The sequence below is a fragment of the Peromyscus eremicus genome, chromosome 8b (genome assembly GCF_949786415.1).
Source record: "Peromyscus eremicus chromosome 8b, PerEre_H2_v1, whole genome shotgun sequence".
Lineage (NCBI taxonomy): Eukaryota > Metazoa > Chordata > Mammalia > Rodentia > Cricetidae > Peromyscus > Peromyscus eremicus.
This window is the reverse complement of record NC_081424.1, coordinates 57,284,964-57,300,743: the sequence shown is the minus strand read 5'-3', so window position 1 is coordinate 57,300,743 and position 15,780 is coordinate 57,284,964. Positions and strand designations below refer to the sequence as shown.

General features: G+C 45.0%; 1 protein-coding gene and 1 long non-coding RNA gene across 3 annotated transcripts in view; one reads left to right on the top strand and one right to left on the bottom strand.

Moving 5' to 3' along the window:
- The window catches only part of Pacrg (parkin coregulated), a 467,338-nt gene that overhangs the window by 173,091 nt on the left and 278,467 nt on the right, over positions 1 to 15,780 (bottom strand). The window lies entirely within an intron of this gene.
- Positions 10,980 to 15,511, top strand: LOC131918659 (uncharacterized). 2 transcript variants are annotated; one of them, XR_009381044.1, is made up of 2 exons: positions 10,980 to 11,087; positions 15,041 to 15,511. It is a non-coding gene; the product is annotated as an uncharacterized LOC131918659 (long non-coding RNA). The 2 variants fall into 2 exon arrangements; XR_009381045.1 differs by lacking the exon at positions 10,980 to 11,087 and adding an exon at positions 14,517 to 14,616.

Sequence of the window (15,780 nt, the reverse complement as noted above, 5' to 3'; positions counted from 1 at the left end):
AGAAACAGGTTTGTTAGACAGAGGAGCACCCAAGCCTGCGAGCACATTCCCAAAGAGAAATGGTAATGCCCACTGAACGAGAACAGAAGAGAAAAAGACCAAGGCTTGGTGTGAAAAAGAAGACTGTTATAAATACGGCCCGGGTGTTGGCTAGAGAACACGGGAGCAGGGAGGGTTCGTGTCGTAATTCGACACTGAGGCAGCTATCTATGCTCTGGGGAGAGGGTTAAATATAAAACACAAAGGCATGTCCTTGAACTCACTCAATTAGACACTTCAAACCCAGCACACAGAGCTTGCTACAGCTACTAAATGTATACGCTTACCAAGCTCGAGGGTTGACTACTGTTGTGCTGCAGGCAGCACGACTGGCTGTGTGGCTGTTGTTTGTGGAAACGCCTCATTATGCACGGAAGTGGCGGGGACTCCCAGCATTTACCCCACATTTCTGTGAGGGGCTCCTTATCAAGAGTGTCTGCTTCAGTGTTCCCCGTCCTCTGGTATGGAAATCACATTGATTTTGTCAGTGTTTACAAGGGGATCATACAATCCAGAAACTATTGATTTCAGGAGCTCGGGTAAAACGTGAGCCGGGCAGTGGGATTAATTACAGTTGGAGGGGAAGGAGGTTCAGGGGCTCTGGGTGACCCGCAGGAAGGCTGGGTCTTTCTGCCTCTGGGAAGGTTCTGGAACAAAAGGCTCTGCTCAGGGTGGGTGGTAAGAAGCAGTGAGAAGGAGGGTCGACTGTAATGGCCATCTGCTCTGAGCTTGGAGAGAGGAGTCGAGGTGTAGCCAGAGTGCATGTGTTACAGAAGGTCCGTAAAAAGTCCCAGGATAGAGCATGTTTGAAGACATGGAGATATTTATCCTTGCTACTTGCTAGCTGAAGAAATACACAGCCAGAAAGATTGAACGACTGGCTTATGGTCATGTAAGGCATCAAAGCGGAGCAGTAACTGAGCTCCATTCTCCTGGCCACCTGCGTGACCTTTCAGAAGACTGTGGCTGATCTTCTGAAGTCGTTGTCTTGCCAATGCAACACATGCAAGGGCCTGTTCACCAGCTGACCCCCCGAGGGCTGCCTCAGTAGCTCACTAGCTCTCTTGAGGAATACATGGAAGGCTAAGGTTTTACAGGCCCTACCCGTGTCGGCCTACAATCTTTGTGTCCTGTGATTCTGGGCAAATCAGGAACTTGCGGTAAAGACAGCAATGTCTCAGGGAAGATCAGTGCATATCCAGGTGTGGTCCCTTGCCCAGCTCAAGGCTTCCTTGGATATAAATGGTCCCTCACCATCACCATGATTGTCATCATGGACAAGAAGACCTGAGACACATCCTGTGTAATCAAGTATTTGTTCAGTTCAGTGATCTATGCTTGGTACTTGGCACAGCCTTGGTGCTCAATGACATGTAGGGAATGAAAGAAGAAATGGATAAATGAAAGCTTTCTCTGTGGCATCTATGTCAGAGGAAGAGGGCCAGTTCCATCTGTAGCAAATATCTGGGGCAACTCTTCCCAGGCTCCTTCAAGATGGCCTAGAAGCCTCTGGCCCATGACTGTACTCTCCTCTCCCCTGCCCTTACCCTTTCTTAGTTGGATATTGGAAGGGTGGTTTTTTTTCACTCTTCTGCAATTCTTTCCACAAATGTGCCTTCTCACACTCCCTAACAACATCCCTTCTCTAAGCTTGAAACCTCCACGGGGATGCTCTGCTGTGAGAGTGACCCACCACCTCATGGTTCATTTTTTTTTTTCCGGATAGCCAGTCGTGCACTTGACTTTGTCTGCTGGGCCCAATGTTCAAGTTCCACGGAACAGTCTGCAAGTTTGTATTCCTTTACCCAAGCACTTCCTCAGAAAGGGCTCCACAGAACTCAGAAAAATCATGCAAATTGTTAGCCAAGAGAAGAAATTCTCAAAACCCAGAAACATCACAGTGTTTACCCCCACAAGTTCAGCCAGTTGGTAGGTTGGCCATTTCTACTGCTATGGCGTCATTTGCCCCAAGCACACAGGATCCAAACTTTCAAACCATTGAAAGTTAAAACTCAGATATCATGCAAGGAAAAAGATTTTCACTTTTTAAAATGGAAGACCAGAAAGCCACAAAATACTCCACAATTCTTTTGTTCAGCAAATTTTTTGAGTGGCAGCTACACATTCCTGGAGGAGCTGGAGGTTTTTCCTATCAGGGCTGGGGCAGCAGTGATTTCTGCTGCTGGGGGAACAAGGAGGAGTTGACTGTCCTAGATGAGGTGGGCTAGCCAGTGTCTGAGCTGGCGGAGAATAGCAGGGACAGATGGTGGGGGGAGGGGCTGGAAATAAAGTCGTAAATGAAAAAGTATTAAGACTGGGAAGTGATTGAATTTTGAGGTGCAAGGGAAAGAAAATATTGAAAGATTACTCCATTGGATGCTTTTAAAAAGTTGGCTGGTAAAGAACTCTTACCAATAATCCAAGATTTTCTTTGGCATTATGAAACATGACACTGAATCCAGTCAGCGGGGCTATTCTCTGTCCTGTAAAATGATGCTCAGAGAAGGGATAGGAGATAATCAAGATGTCAGCATGCCCAGGGACATGTTGACAGTGTCCTGTCAAGGTGATATTTTGCTTTCAGGCTAGAGCAGTGATCTAACATTCCATCCTGTGGAGACAAGGGACCTACATTTACTTAATTTGTATGGACAGCTTTGGCCTCAGACAGTATCACTTGTACTGAGCCTAAAACTCTGAAAAGAAGGGGCTACCGACAACTATTAATATTTACACACTGTGAGGTAAGCTGGATTCCTGTATACCCAGGATACAAAAATAACAGCTAGAGGTAATGGGCAGATGGATCAAAGTGCCTGCCATACAAACATGAGGATCTGAATTCAGATCTGAGTTTAGATTCTGGCACTCACAGTATAAAAAAACAAACAAAAAACAAAAAACACAAAAGCCCAGATGTGGTTTATTGCATCTGTAACTCCTATGGTGTGTGTGTGTGTGTGTGTGTGTGTGTGTGTGTGTGTGTGTGTATGCTATACATGACTTCTTGAGCTCAATGGCCAACCAGTCTAGCCAGCCAATGAGTGTCAAGTTCAGTAAGAAACCTTGTCTCAAAGACAAGATAGCTTTATGGGAAGATATAAGAAATCAAGCTGGAATTGAGCTGGAAGATTTCTCCCTATGGCTTTCATAGTGCTGAAAGGGGATATTTAGGCAAGAATTAAAAAAAAAAAAAAAGCTGGCTTTGCTCAGCTGTGAACCTTGCAAACTACAATATCAGCCTGCTAGGAAGCCATGTTCATGGGTACAATGGTGGCACATGACTATGGAGTAACCAACTACTCTGCTCAACTTGAGGCCAGCTCCAGGCAGGTAACGGGCACCTGGTACTACAAACTCAGCTCAGACCTTCCCTAGAGAGGAACTAACTACTGTTGTTCAGCTAAAATGGTACCACATTGTCTGTCAATATTTATGTTTACCCCGGAGACCGATGCTGTTCTCAGCCTGAAGCAGAGAGGCTCCTTTTCTCGAGGAACTGCAGTGAATGCGCAGACTCGTGGGTGACTGATCAAGGCACCGAGCGTCAGTGATCTTTTAGTGCTGAGCCCGAAGTAGGACATTTGTTTCATCCCTCTGCTGAGTGACACTTAAAAAGAGGAAGTACAGAGAATCTAAGAGCCAGAAAATCAGCAAGGTGGTGAAATGCCATCTTGAGCACACGACACCACCGTTGCAAACATGTGTCAGAACAGCTGCGGCTGCTTGCCCTGGGCCTTCCTAAGGCCGAGCCCGGCTGAAGGTTTCCTGAGACACTGGGCCTTCCTGAGACTGAGCCCAGCTGAAGGTTTCCTGAGACAATGAATTCATAAGAGCTGTCCAGCCCCCACCCCGCCAACACACACCTTTTTCTTGATCATTATTGAACAACTCATCTTCCCAAAGTCAACCCAGACTTGTGTTATTGTTTGCTGGTTTTTTTTTCCTTTAATTTCCAAGTTACAATTAGTTCCTACCAATGGGCAGACCTTGTAAACCTCTCTCCCAAGTGAGTCTCCTGAAGTTGTCTGAATCATTTCTGGTTAAGTCTTGCTGGTGACGAGGACTTCCATATGGAGATGGACATTGTCAGCAAAATCATCTTTTTACACAAAGGGTAGTCTGTTGCACAGGAGCAGCTCTGGCCTCGGGGACACTGCAGTAAGGATGCCCACATCATGATGTCCAAGGGCATTTAGGGTCAGATTTATTAACTCAGCAGAACTCTATGCATGCTCTATTAACCGTGTTATAATACTATGTGTTCATTAGTGCTCTTGTCTAATCTAGAGCAAGTGAAAAATTCATACTATTACCTACATGCTCAATCTTGGTCTAGTTTTTACCCAAGTTCAAATACCACACATAGTATATTAAAAGCTATGTCATAGTTAATGATATTGGATGCTAATTCCTTTTTTTTCTTTCCTTGTGTAGGTGTGTGTGTGTGTGTGTGTGTGTGTGTGTGTGTGTGTGTGGTGTATGCACACTATAGGGGATGTATGTGGCCATGTGTGCACATGAGAAGTCAGAGGAGGCCATCAAGATTGTTGCTCCTTCACCCTCTGCCACGTTACATCAAAACAGAGTCTCTCACTGAACCTGGAGCTAAGCTGGTGGCCAGCAAGCTCCAGTAATCCTTCTATCTCTACTCGCCAGCAGTGTTGAGTTACAGGCATGCACAAGTCCACACTCATCTTGTCTGTGTGTGCTAGCATCTAACTCAGGTCCGTATGCTTGTGCAGCAAGCATTCTTACCCACAGGTCTTCTCCCCACCTCTCCCACACACCTCTCCCGTTACCCCCTGCTTTCCCCCTGATCACTGTGAGCAACTGATCTTCCCCAATTAGTTCCCATCTCATCTTTCACTGGTTAAGCCTCGTCAACACTTCTCTCTAGAGTGCATTTGTTATAATTGTCCCAAATCGTCTCAAACTTAGAGGAAGAGTAACAAGGTTTAGAACAACCGGGGAAGAGCCGCAAGTCTAGGAGTGCTATCGGTTGGACATGGCTGGTTGAAGCACTGGAAGAAATCAGAAATAAACTGAAATCAGTTTATCCGAACAATTGTCTAATATACGGTAATGAGACACCTAATTAGGTGCGGTGGAGAGGCTGGGTATTCATGAGATGGGAAAAACCATGGAAGTTATCACTGTTTATTCCTCTCTCCATTTGAATAATGTCATCAGGGCCCTTTTATGAACCAATTGTCAATGTGCAAATTACTTAATCTCCCTGCATTCATTTGCTCATCTGTTAAATTGGATGAAGAATGCTTTCTCTCTCCTGGGTTTAAGGATTAAATGAGATGATTCAGGAAAAGAGCTAACCCCAGAATCTAGTGTAGAGAAGACACAAATGAATGTTTGCCATTGTTAAGAACAACAACAAAAACCACTCTGAGGCAAATTAGCAAATCATAATCTCTTTAAGAATTTAAAACAGAGGATATCTACCCTGTAAGTATAGTTGGTAGAACAATTCCTCTGGATTCATATCACTAGAAAACAAAGTCTAGGCAAGAAATAACCAATTGAAAAAAAAACCTATATGCAATGCTAGTCTTAAATGTCAACTTGACACAATCTTTGAGAATGTTTATGAGAGATTATCTAGATTATACCAATTGAGGTGGGAAGGCCTGCCCACTATGGGTGGAACCATTCCCTAAGAAGGGGATCCTGGGTTGTATAAGAGTAGACAAAGCTGAGACAAGCATGCACGAATCTGCTGCTCTTTTCTGACTGAGGACGTAAAGTGATCCATCCCCTCAAGCTTTGTTTGCTGTTACTTCCTTCTATGATGGACTATAACCTGGAATTCTGTGGTGGCTTGAATGAGGATGGCCCCCATAGGCTTTGAATACTTGGTCCCCAGCTGGTGGAATTGTTTGGGGAGTATTTGGGGGTGTGGCCTTGTTGGAGGAGGTGTGTCACTGGGAACAGGCTTTAAGGTTTCAAAAGACTTGTGGCATTCCCAGTGTGCTTTCTGCCTCCTGCTCCTGGTTTGGGGTGTCAGCTCTCAGCTGCTCGTGAGGCCATGCCTTTCTCCACCACCATGGACTCCAACCTCCAGGGAGTTAGAACTGCAGGCCCAATTAAATGCTTTTTTTTAATAAGTTGCTTTGGTTGTGGTATTTTATCACAGCAAAATAAAAGTAACTGGAACAAACTCCAAGCAAAATAAACCTTTCCTCCCTAAGTTGCTTTTGCTTGGGTGTTTTATCAGAGCAACAAGAAACAAAAGACACCATTGATGCCCAGGGGAGTTTTCTGGTTTTCTTTAATGGATCTGTATACAGATCGCAGGGTTCTGCCACACATTATATATCAATTCTCCATAACAGAATTCTTTCTTTTTTATTCCTGGCCTAATATCTTACCATCTATAGAAGTCACCATTTTCTCAATGTCCCTATTTTGAACCAGTTGGTCTCACACACTAATGGCAGTCTAGTTGACTGTACTAATGGCCACTTTTTAAACTTTCCAAACTTTAAATACTTTTTATTTGGTTGAATCTTTTTGTGAGCTGAATAAACTGAGCCATTGCATTTTCTAAAGGAATGGCTAAGTGCTAATATTAATTGCATAAATTTGGAGTCAATTTTGTATTATGTATGCTGGAGATTCTCAACCAAGAAATTAAATAGTAATTAGAATTTATCTTCCCACTGCAATCGAATAGTGTTAAGTTTTAAAATGTGTTAAATTGTATCTCACAGGTTTTAATAACGGAAGTTCTCGCACTGTGAAACTGTGCTTTACCAGGCATACTTGGGATGTTATGTGTTGGGCATAGAAACTATTTAGAGATAGTTAGTTATATTAATACAAAATTCATTTGTAACTGATTATCACTCTGGGCAGGTTTTATTTGAAATGGATTGTGCTTTCTTCTTAAAATTAAGAGAAATATAACAGGACAATAGAGTGCTCTTAGAAGTGGGTGAAAAGTTCTGAGGACAGGGAGCTGGCTTTCAGGAAGTAGGTCAGGGAAACAGTTCTCTGTAATGTGGTGATAAACACAGATAAAGGCTGTTTTCAATTACTTCACAGATAATATAAGGATGTTCATTCTATGAGTTATTACCAGGACCAGAGGAGCAGGGTTTTTTGTATAAACTACAACTGTACTTATCTCAAACTATTGATTTGTGAGGAACAAATGGTAGAGACAGTTTTTTAACTACATGTCTGGCGTATTGAGGAAGCCTGTTGGGGGAATATCAGTCAGGCTAGAGATACTGAGCCATTCCTCCTAAAACAAATGGGCTTTTCATTAGGAACTGTGCTTAGAAACAAAACATTTTACAAAACAAATTGCAAACAAGAGTGAGGTTGAATTTTATTCCATTTTCTATTAAAGCTGTCCAGTTAAATTATATAGCTGTTATTTTAAATTTCTCTACTTGGTAATTTGGAAGTAAACATGAAGCATCACTAACCAATAAAAAATAATCAATTTTCATCAAGCAATGAAACTTGATTGAATTGTGAGTTTAAAATGGTTAGGTATAAGCTACACATAGACTACATATTGTGGATATGATGCGAACACTGAATTATTTTGCTTTGTTTGGAATTACAATGTCCTTAGGATGTCTGTTTTATTGTACTTTTCCTAATATCACTCTCATAGTCTCATTATTTGTTCTAATTTGTAGGAAATTACTAAAGTTCTGTCATTTATTTAGGGTCACAACTTCAGATTTCTTACTCAGGAGAATCACTCATCTAATGGCAAAGCTCATGCACCTGGCTCCCATTGTCATCGTCTACTGATGTTCTGCACAGACATGGGGGCGCAGATCCACTTCTGTATCCACCTTGAATTCCAAATAACTTCTGTGTCTAAAGGTTCCCAAGGCCTCGAATGTCCTACTCATCTGATTCAGCTGTACTGATGGATGTCTGGTACTTGCATCCAGTTTTTGTCCTTGCCCACCAAATGGGGAGATATACTGGACAAGAAACCACAAACTGAAAAAGATATGTTTATATTCTTTCTAGAAAACAAAACGAATCCATTTTGGATTAAAGTAATTTAGGTTTGAGTCTTAGCTGCCTATGGCAAAGTTCTAAAATTACCTTAATTGGGTTTCTTAGCTTGGCCTTAATGGCTACACTCTATGAGGACTGGGTTAGCTGCTGCCAGAGCCCACTTCCTGTTTTGCGATAGGGGACACCTCACCTTCAGGGATGGGTTAGACAACAGTTTCATTGTCACAGTTTTTATGTTTATGCATTCTGATTGTGCTGCTGTGGTTTGGCTCATTGAGATAGGGTCTCACTCTTTAGCTCAGGCTGGCCCCAAACCCATGGCAATCCTCCTGCCCTAGCTTTTCTAAATGAAGACTGTGTCACGAGGTTTAATTAGGCACACATTTTACTCTCTTGGTGATTCATAAAAGATGAAGTATCTTAATACCTTGTTACATCTTAGACTTGATAAAGTGGGGTAAACAGTTCTTTTAAATAGATTTTCCAAATGTCCATGAGGAAGAAACATTTTTCTAGGAACAACCCAGTCCACAACTGGTACCAATTTTACCCATAATTACGAGAAGGAATTTGTCTTGGATTTAAAAACTTCGTGTGTACTTCACATGGCTCCATGATTTTAGCAAAGCATTCTGTTTGAGTGTGTGTGTGTGTGTGTGTGTGTGTGTGTGTGTGTGTGTGTATGTGTGCATGCGTGCACGTGTGCATGTTTGTATGTGTGAGAGAGTTAGGATATGGGCACATGTGGGTTTGGGTGCAGAGGCCGGAGAACTTCAGGTGTCTTGTACTACCGTTCTTCTCCATATTCTCACTCAACCCGGAGCTTGGCTAGTGGCCAGCAAGCCTTTCCCCTCCTCTGTGCCATGGGAGGCCATGTCTGGCTTCTTCTGTGGGTGTGAGCAGCAAGGGCTCTCACAGGTTAAGTCATCCACCAGCCCCTCCGGGTGTCCAAACAAACCCTTTCTCCTAATGCTTTGTTGGGGCATCTTGTCACAACAGGAAAAGAAACTAAGAAGTAACAACTTGCTGACATGACCTTACATAGGGGTGAGGGGAGGGTACCCTCAGGCCCTGAGTAGATCCTGTGTGACCCCAGGAGTCCTTAAAAGCAGAGATCAGGGCAGCCAGGATGGGGCAAGAGGGGAGGTCAGAGGACCTGAGCTACCATGACTGTCTTTGAAGCTGAGAAGGCGGAGAGACAGGGCACATGGGCCGAGTGGAACTTGGGGTGTCCTCTTGCTGACAAGGAGAAGTTAACAGGCCTCTGTCCTACAGCTGCCTACAACGATTTCTTCCTGCAAAGGGGAAGAGTCTGGAAGACTCCACGTCTCCAAAGGGAACGGGGGCAGTTAATGCCTTTGTTTGGGCCTCATTAGATTCTAATGTCACCTGGTTGAGCCCTCTGGGTTTCTGATCCACAGAACTAGACCTTGTCTTCAGTAGTCACATGTGGTAGTTTGAACAGCAGCAACAGAAAGGGACCGCACTGTGCACCCATCCCTCCCTCCATTTGGCAAACACTGACCTCAACCAGGAACTGCCAGGAGCCGGAGATAAATCTGAAAACAGACAGAGGATTCTGCCTCCACTGGGGTTCACAGTCAGCAGTAACAGCAGGTGGCCCACGTACCTGGTTTCTAGTTTATTGTTATTTGAGTTCATGGGCCTATTAGATTACAGCGGGGTTACCTAATTAGGTCATTAGATTGGAGTAAGACTCTGAGGACTAGGTGTGCCCTGGGCACCACTTTCTTCCTGACCACACACTATGCAGTGGGTGAGCTGCCATTCAGTTTAGTGGTAGCTTTGGGACTAATGGCCTCAAACACTCTGGATTTATAAATACAACATACATATGGAAATTCAGTTTGGGTCAATGATTTGGCGAATATTATATATAGTGGATCCTTATTAATAAGAATTCCTCCTTAGCACTAGATGGAGATGATCCATAGAGGGAGGCTCGTCTGTGGAGTCTCCCAGCATGCACCATAGTAGCACTGGTGAAGGTGTTCTCTTTCTTCCTGTCGAGGTCAACGGGAAACACCACTGCATTTCTTCACAATTACACTTGCTAAGGAAAAGCATGGAGGAGAAGCAGCACTCGGCCTCCCCAAAAGTTTCTCATCAAATATGGGTTTTACTCTCCCAAACTGGCATCCTGACTGCAGGGTGATGTTCCTGAAGACGAGCGGAAGGTGGGGACTGTAGAGAGCATGAGGCCTGTGGGGTGGGGCTCCTGTGGGTGAGGCGGACACCCTCGGCTAGGCCCATTGTCTGGCTGCGGGTATCCACGTGGTTGCAGGGACAGCAGGCTAGGCTGTGGGGAGTCTCTGATGGATGTGGCAATGGCTAATCACTGTGGACCGGCACAGGTTCTCTGTCTGAGGAGTCCTAGGAAGCTTTGCTCTGTTGGCTCCTAACGAGCACTCAACAAAACGAGCGTGTGTATATCCATGAGCGTTTGTATATTCAATGTATCGGATGACCATGTACTACGTGGTCCTTCCTTTCATGCTTCCCTCACAAGCCTTTGGGGAAAAGAACCACACGACACTAATGTCACTGGAGCCGGGTGAGTATAGCGAGACCAACCTCTAGGCAAGAACCAGCTACATGGCCTATAGAGGCCTAAGAGGAGTGGGGTTTCCAGCCTGACGTCACAATCTTTGCTGTCGTCCCACTGTTTCTTAGTGTCCTACAGAATCCTTTCGGAAGTTTGAGATGGTTATCACAAAACAGAAACTATTATGTTACTATAGGTGAAGGGGCAGGGAGCAGGGTACTCTAAAGAAACACAGACACACCTCCCTCCAGCTACCAGACTGTGGAAACAAAGGTCTCCAAGAAACTGGAATCTTCCCACGGCCCTCATGTTGGGAAAAGGAAAAGGTCGAATCCTGGCACAGCCAGAGGTGGGACTTCTCTCCCAGAGATATTTCACACAGTCTGGACAATGTGTCTGACCACCATGTTGGAGCTATTGGGGCTGAGACAATGCTGAAGGGCAGGGCTACATCTTGACCAGGATGACTGCTTCTGTATGTACGCACACCTCTTCCTCTAGATTTAAAACTTCATGTCAGGACCCTGAAGATGGACTAGCGTGTGGGGGTGGGGGTGTGTCATTGGACCGCTTCATTCATTTTTCCAATGGGATTACATTAAACAAATCTCTTTCTGCTTTTCATTACTACTATGAGAATGCATGTGTATGCATGAGTCTGTGTGTGTGTGTGTGTGGGGGGGTACATGCATGAGCTCATGCACATGTGTCTATTTGTGCATGTGGAAGCCAGAGGCCAATGACGGAGGTCTTTGTCAGTCACTGTCCACTTTATGCTTGAGAACCTGGAGCTTATCTATTAGGAGAGGTTGCCTGGCCCATGAGCTCCAGGGATCTGTTTGTCCAGCTCCACTTCCCCGAGGCTGGGATTAGACATATGATGCTATGCTTGGCTTTAATGTGGGTGCAGGGGATCTGAACTCAAGTCTTTACAAAAGCACTCTGCTGACGGAACCATCTCTGGGCCCTTCACTATCATTTATTTATTTGTCCTATTGAGGATGGGGGCTGAGCCTAGCCTCCTGGGGCTCCAGCTCCCAGGCTCTGGCCCTAACAACTCGCTGAACCTATCTGACCCTTTTTGAATACCATTAGTCTACATCCATCAAGAAACTTAGAAAAGACAACATAGCTTCAGTGTTCCTAAACAGAATGGCATCTAAGCCATTTGGTGAGGTGGTTATATGTTACGTTTATAATATACAAACACAAAAAAATACAGCACTGAAGTATTTCTGTTAGGACAACTACAAAATCTCCTTAATCCTTTGTGTATATAAATAAACATGCAACCTGCCTTCAGGTCAAAACGAAGCTTAAAATAGAGAATCACTGAGCAATTATGACCCAATTACATCCTTGTTTTCTAAAAAAAAAAATTAATATTGTAGCATTAAATAGCTTCTCAGCTTGTGATAAAGATAAAGACTCAAGAAATGAATTTTAAGATAAGTTGTAGGGGCAGAAGAGGGACCATTGGAATCAGTTTGCAAGAATTTAAGTGAAAGGTCACTGAGTAAGAGATAGGTTTTCGTTGTATGGCTACCTCAACGTGGATATAAATAGGTTCACAAAGAGCTGATAGGAACGTAATGTGTCTAAGAAGGGGAAAAGAGAAATTGACCTTGGAGGGCTGGGGCTGGAGCCTGGTTACTGCGACACCCACCATGACTTTCTCCTTTGTTATTTGTGCATCAGTTCAAGATGTCCAGGGGACTATAACTCAGGAAGCAGGCAAGGAAGGAAATCTCTCTCTGTTTCCTGCTCCTTTTATGGAAAGTTCCCATTCGGTTTTCAGTTCTACCTTCACTGATGGTTAAGCTTATGATGAGCTAATTCTATTCCATTCTGGTAAAGTGAAAAAATACAGAATTTTTAAAGGAAGACAATAAAAACGGGAAGCTGATTTTAGCCTAAATGCAAAATCCTTCAGACAGGATCTTGCTCAGCTGAAAACAAACCAAAATAGGAAGTGTGGCAGGGGGCAGGGATGGGGCTGGACCTTCAGGGCCAAGCCAAGCATGGGAGGGGCTCGACTCTTACCATGAGGTCAGGGAGCAGGGATCCAGGGTGCCACACCCACAGTCCTGCTGAGGGTGGCATCTCTGGGCTCTGCTCTGAATCCCACCTGGCACCAGATCCCTCCCCAGCATCTTGACAACGGAAATTCCTCAGGAGAGAGAGCACTGCAGCTCTGAGTGAGCAGTGAAGGAGGGCTCCACCCGCCCATGAGGGATCAACAGTGCATGGGGCTAAGAGGAAGCTTAATTTTCATGTGTTAGGGATTTTTGTCTGTGCAAGGATTTCCTAGAAGGGCCTGCAGGCCACAGGAAACCTGACAGGCTAAGGTGAAGGCAGGATATGAAGGGGATGAGAGAATATTGAGGGAGGGCCACAGACCTACAGGCTCTGCTGCAGCCGGAGTGGGAGCCGGGGGCCCTCAGCCAGTGGCACCCATAGCGGGAACTAAACACTCGCCAGACTTTTGGAGGGGGACCTCCTTCTCCCCTGCCTCCCAACTGGGACAGCATCCCAGAACAGAGCTCATAGACAAGGTTGTGGGGTGAGTAGGGAGGGGTGAACAGGTCATCGTAAAGACCAAGAAACAGAGGTGAAGCTCACCACACCCCATTTCTCAGGCAAGCTTTCAGAGAGAAGCCAGCCCAAGTTGAGGCAGGGGCGAGGACTTAAGAGTGAGCCAAGTCAAGGTTTGCAAGACTTGAACTTGTCTGTTTCAAAGTCCCCACAGATCTTAGAAGGAAAACATTCCAGGCCCAACTGCAGACCTCCCAGCAGCTGGGGATGATGCCTGGGTTGAGCAGTATTTACATTCTGTTCCCCTACCCCAGACTTGCCTTAATGATACTATGAGTAGTGATGGTTCAACGTAACAATCACTTGGCGACATTCTTATTTTCTTTGCCATGTCCACGAAGACCTTCAAAATGCCCTTCACTGCAGCTCAGAAAATATTTGCATATTAAGGAAAACGAGGAAGAGGCTTTCATTATCAGCAATTCTAGAATAGGGGACACTTTAGGTGACTTCAGAAGTACAAGTTATAAACGGAGTGAAAAGTTTCCTTCAGTTAAAAGCTTTGCTTTCTTGGCCTTGTTAAATACGACTTTCTGTGGCACCCACAGAGGATAGCATGTACAGCCTCATCCGGGGCCTGTTTCAGTCTTCAAACACACTAAAGCTTCCTACACGGATCTCTGCAGACATGCCCTAAAAGTCTTAGTTGTATTGTTGGAAACTGGTGCAGAATGTGCTTCCAGCGAGCAGGGGACATGGCACGAGTCAAGGCCTGGGCATCGAGTGTAATCAAGGAATTCTGTTGGTTGACCTTGGCTGGGTGGCTTGAAGAAGGAGGATGAGGAGGAAGTATATTTCAAACATGGCTTTGTACTTTAAGCAGGCAGCAGGTTTTGACTCTCCCCTTCTACCTGGGCTTTGGTGAGGAGACAGCCCCAAGACACAGGACCTAAGGCTGGGGTATAGATCAGTTGATAGAGTGGTTTTGTAGTATACACAAGCCCTGGGTTTGATCCCCAGCACAGCATAAACTGGGCATAGCGGCTCATCCCAGTAAACCCAGCACTAAAGGAGGCAGAGATTTAAGGTCATCCTTGGATATGTGGGAAGTCTGAGGCTAGCTTGGGCTACACACACACACACACACACACACACACACACACACACACACACACACAAAATGTAAAAAAGAAATAGGACTTCTATTCAGAGTGTGGCTTAGCTCAGAGAACAATTCACCCCACCAGTCTGAGAGGGAGCAGGGAGGGGACAGAGGGGACATGATGCTTTCTTTTGGATTTAGGGGAAAAATAGGCCTGGAGACTGCACTGTGACACGGTCATTCAAGGCTAGTAAGCACTGTGCCAAAGTCCAGAGGCCGTCCGGACAACACAGTGGAGCCTGGCTGCGTCTACCAGGCCACTTGAGCCCCTCCCCCAGCGGTGGCCTCTCACTGCTGCTGCGGAACAGTGAATGAGATTCTCCTGCGTGAGATGTTCTAGGTGAGCCAAACTGGCCTCGGGTCTGGAGAAAATCCAGGCGTGCTTGGACCACAGATCCAACTGTAGTTTGGTATTCCTGTGGGTCTGGCTTTGTGACAGCAGCTTGTGTTCATGAGTGGTCTTTCTGTAAGGACCACGCCCTACCCTCCCACTCTGGCCCTGCATTCTACAAGCTGGAGAACTCCCACCTAATGATTACATTGTTAACTACTAAACACTCTCTTTAGTGTTCCAGAACCCAGAATCTCTGGTAACCTTCACATAACAGCAGAGTATCTATCAATCTCATCTATTAGTGCTGTACATCCACCATCATGCACACAGACTGCTATCAAGTTTAACTTACTGAAAAGCAATCTCTTTTCTCTCTCTCACTCCCTTGAATAAACAGATTCATCACCATCACCGCTTATTTCCAGAACATCAGCTATCGTGTGATGAGGAGCCTGGACCTGAGTCAAAAGGCAGTGGTGAGATGAGAATGATACAGTCACGACAGACAAAATGAGGAGAGAAATGGGCGCTGTGATGGGGAAAGACTAACAGGGAGAAGCTGCAACCCCAGAAGCCATGTGTAACCTCAAAGCCATGCATCCTTCAGTAAGATGCTGGGGTTTCCATAGTCCATCAGGACAAGCAATTCCTGGTAACACTGCTCTGGCCTGTGGTTAAATACTTCAGCCCTCTGACGTGAACTGAGGAGTCTAAGGAAGAAGCTAACCCTACTGTTAGGGTGGGAAGAGTGAACAGGAAAGCTTGTCCGTGCTGGCTTATTTGCATAACAGGGATTATTAGCATCCACAAAAGACATTCGAGATCATAGTTCTGCTGTGGGCATATAGTAAACATAATACTTCCTGAATTTATTTTGCATCGAATCACCTTACGAAATACATTCATTCTAATGGATTATACACAATACCCTCGGAGGGACCATATAAAACCATATGTCTATAGTTTTTCCTCACAACCCTCTGAGGCAGGTGGTGCAGAGACCTAACATTTACCAAATCCTCGGCCATGTACAAATCAGCACTCATCACAATGCACGCTTAATTCCAGCCAGAAGACACGTGTACCAAATGGCTTCCTGAGAGTTCTCTGAGGATTTGAAAACGTCTTTAATTCCTC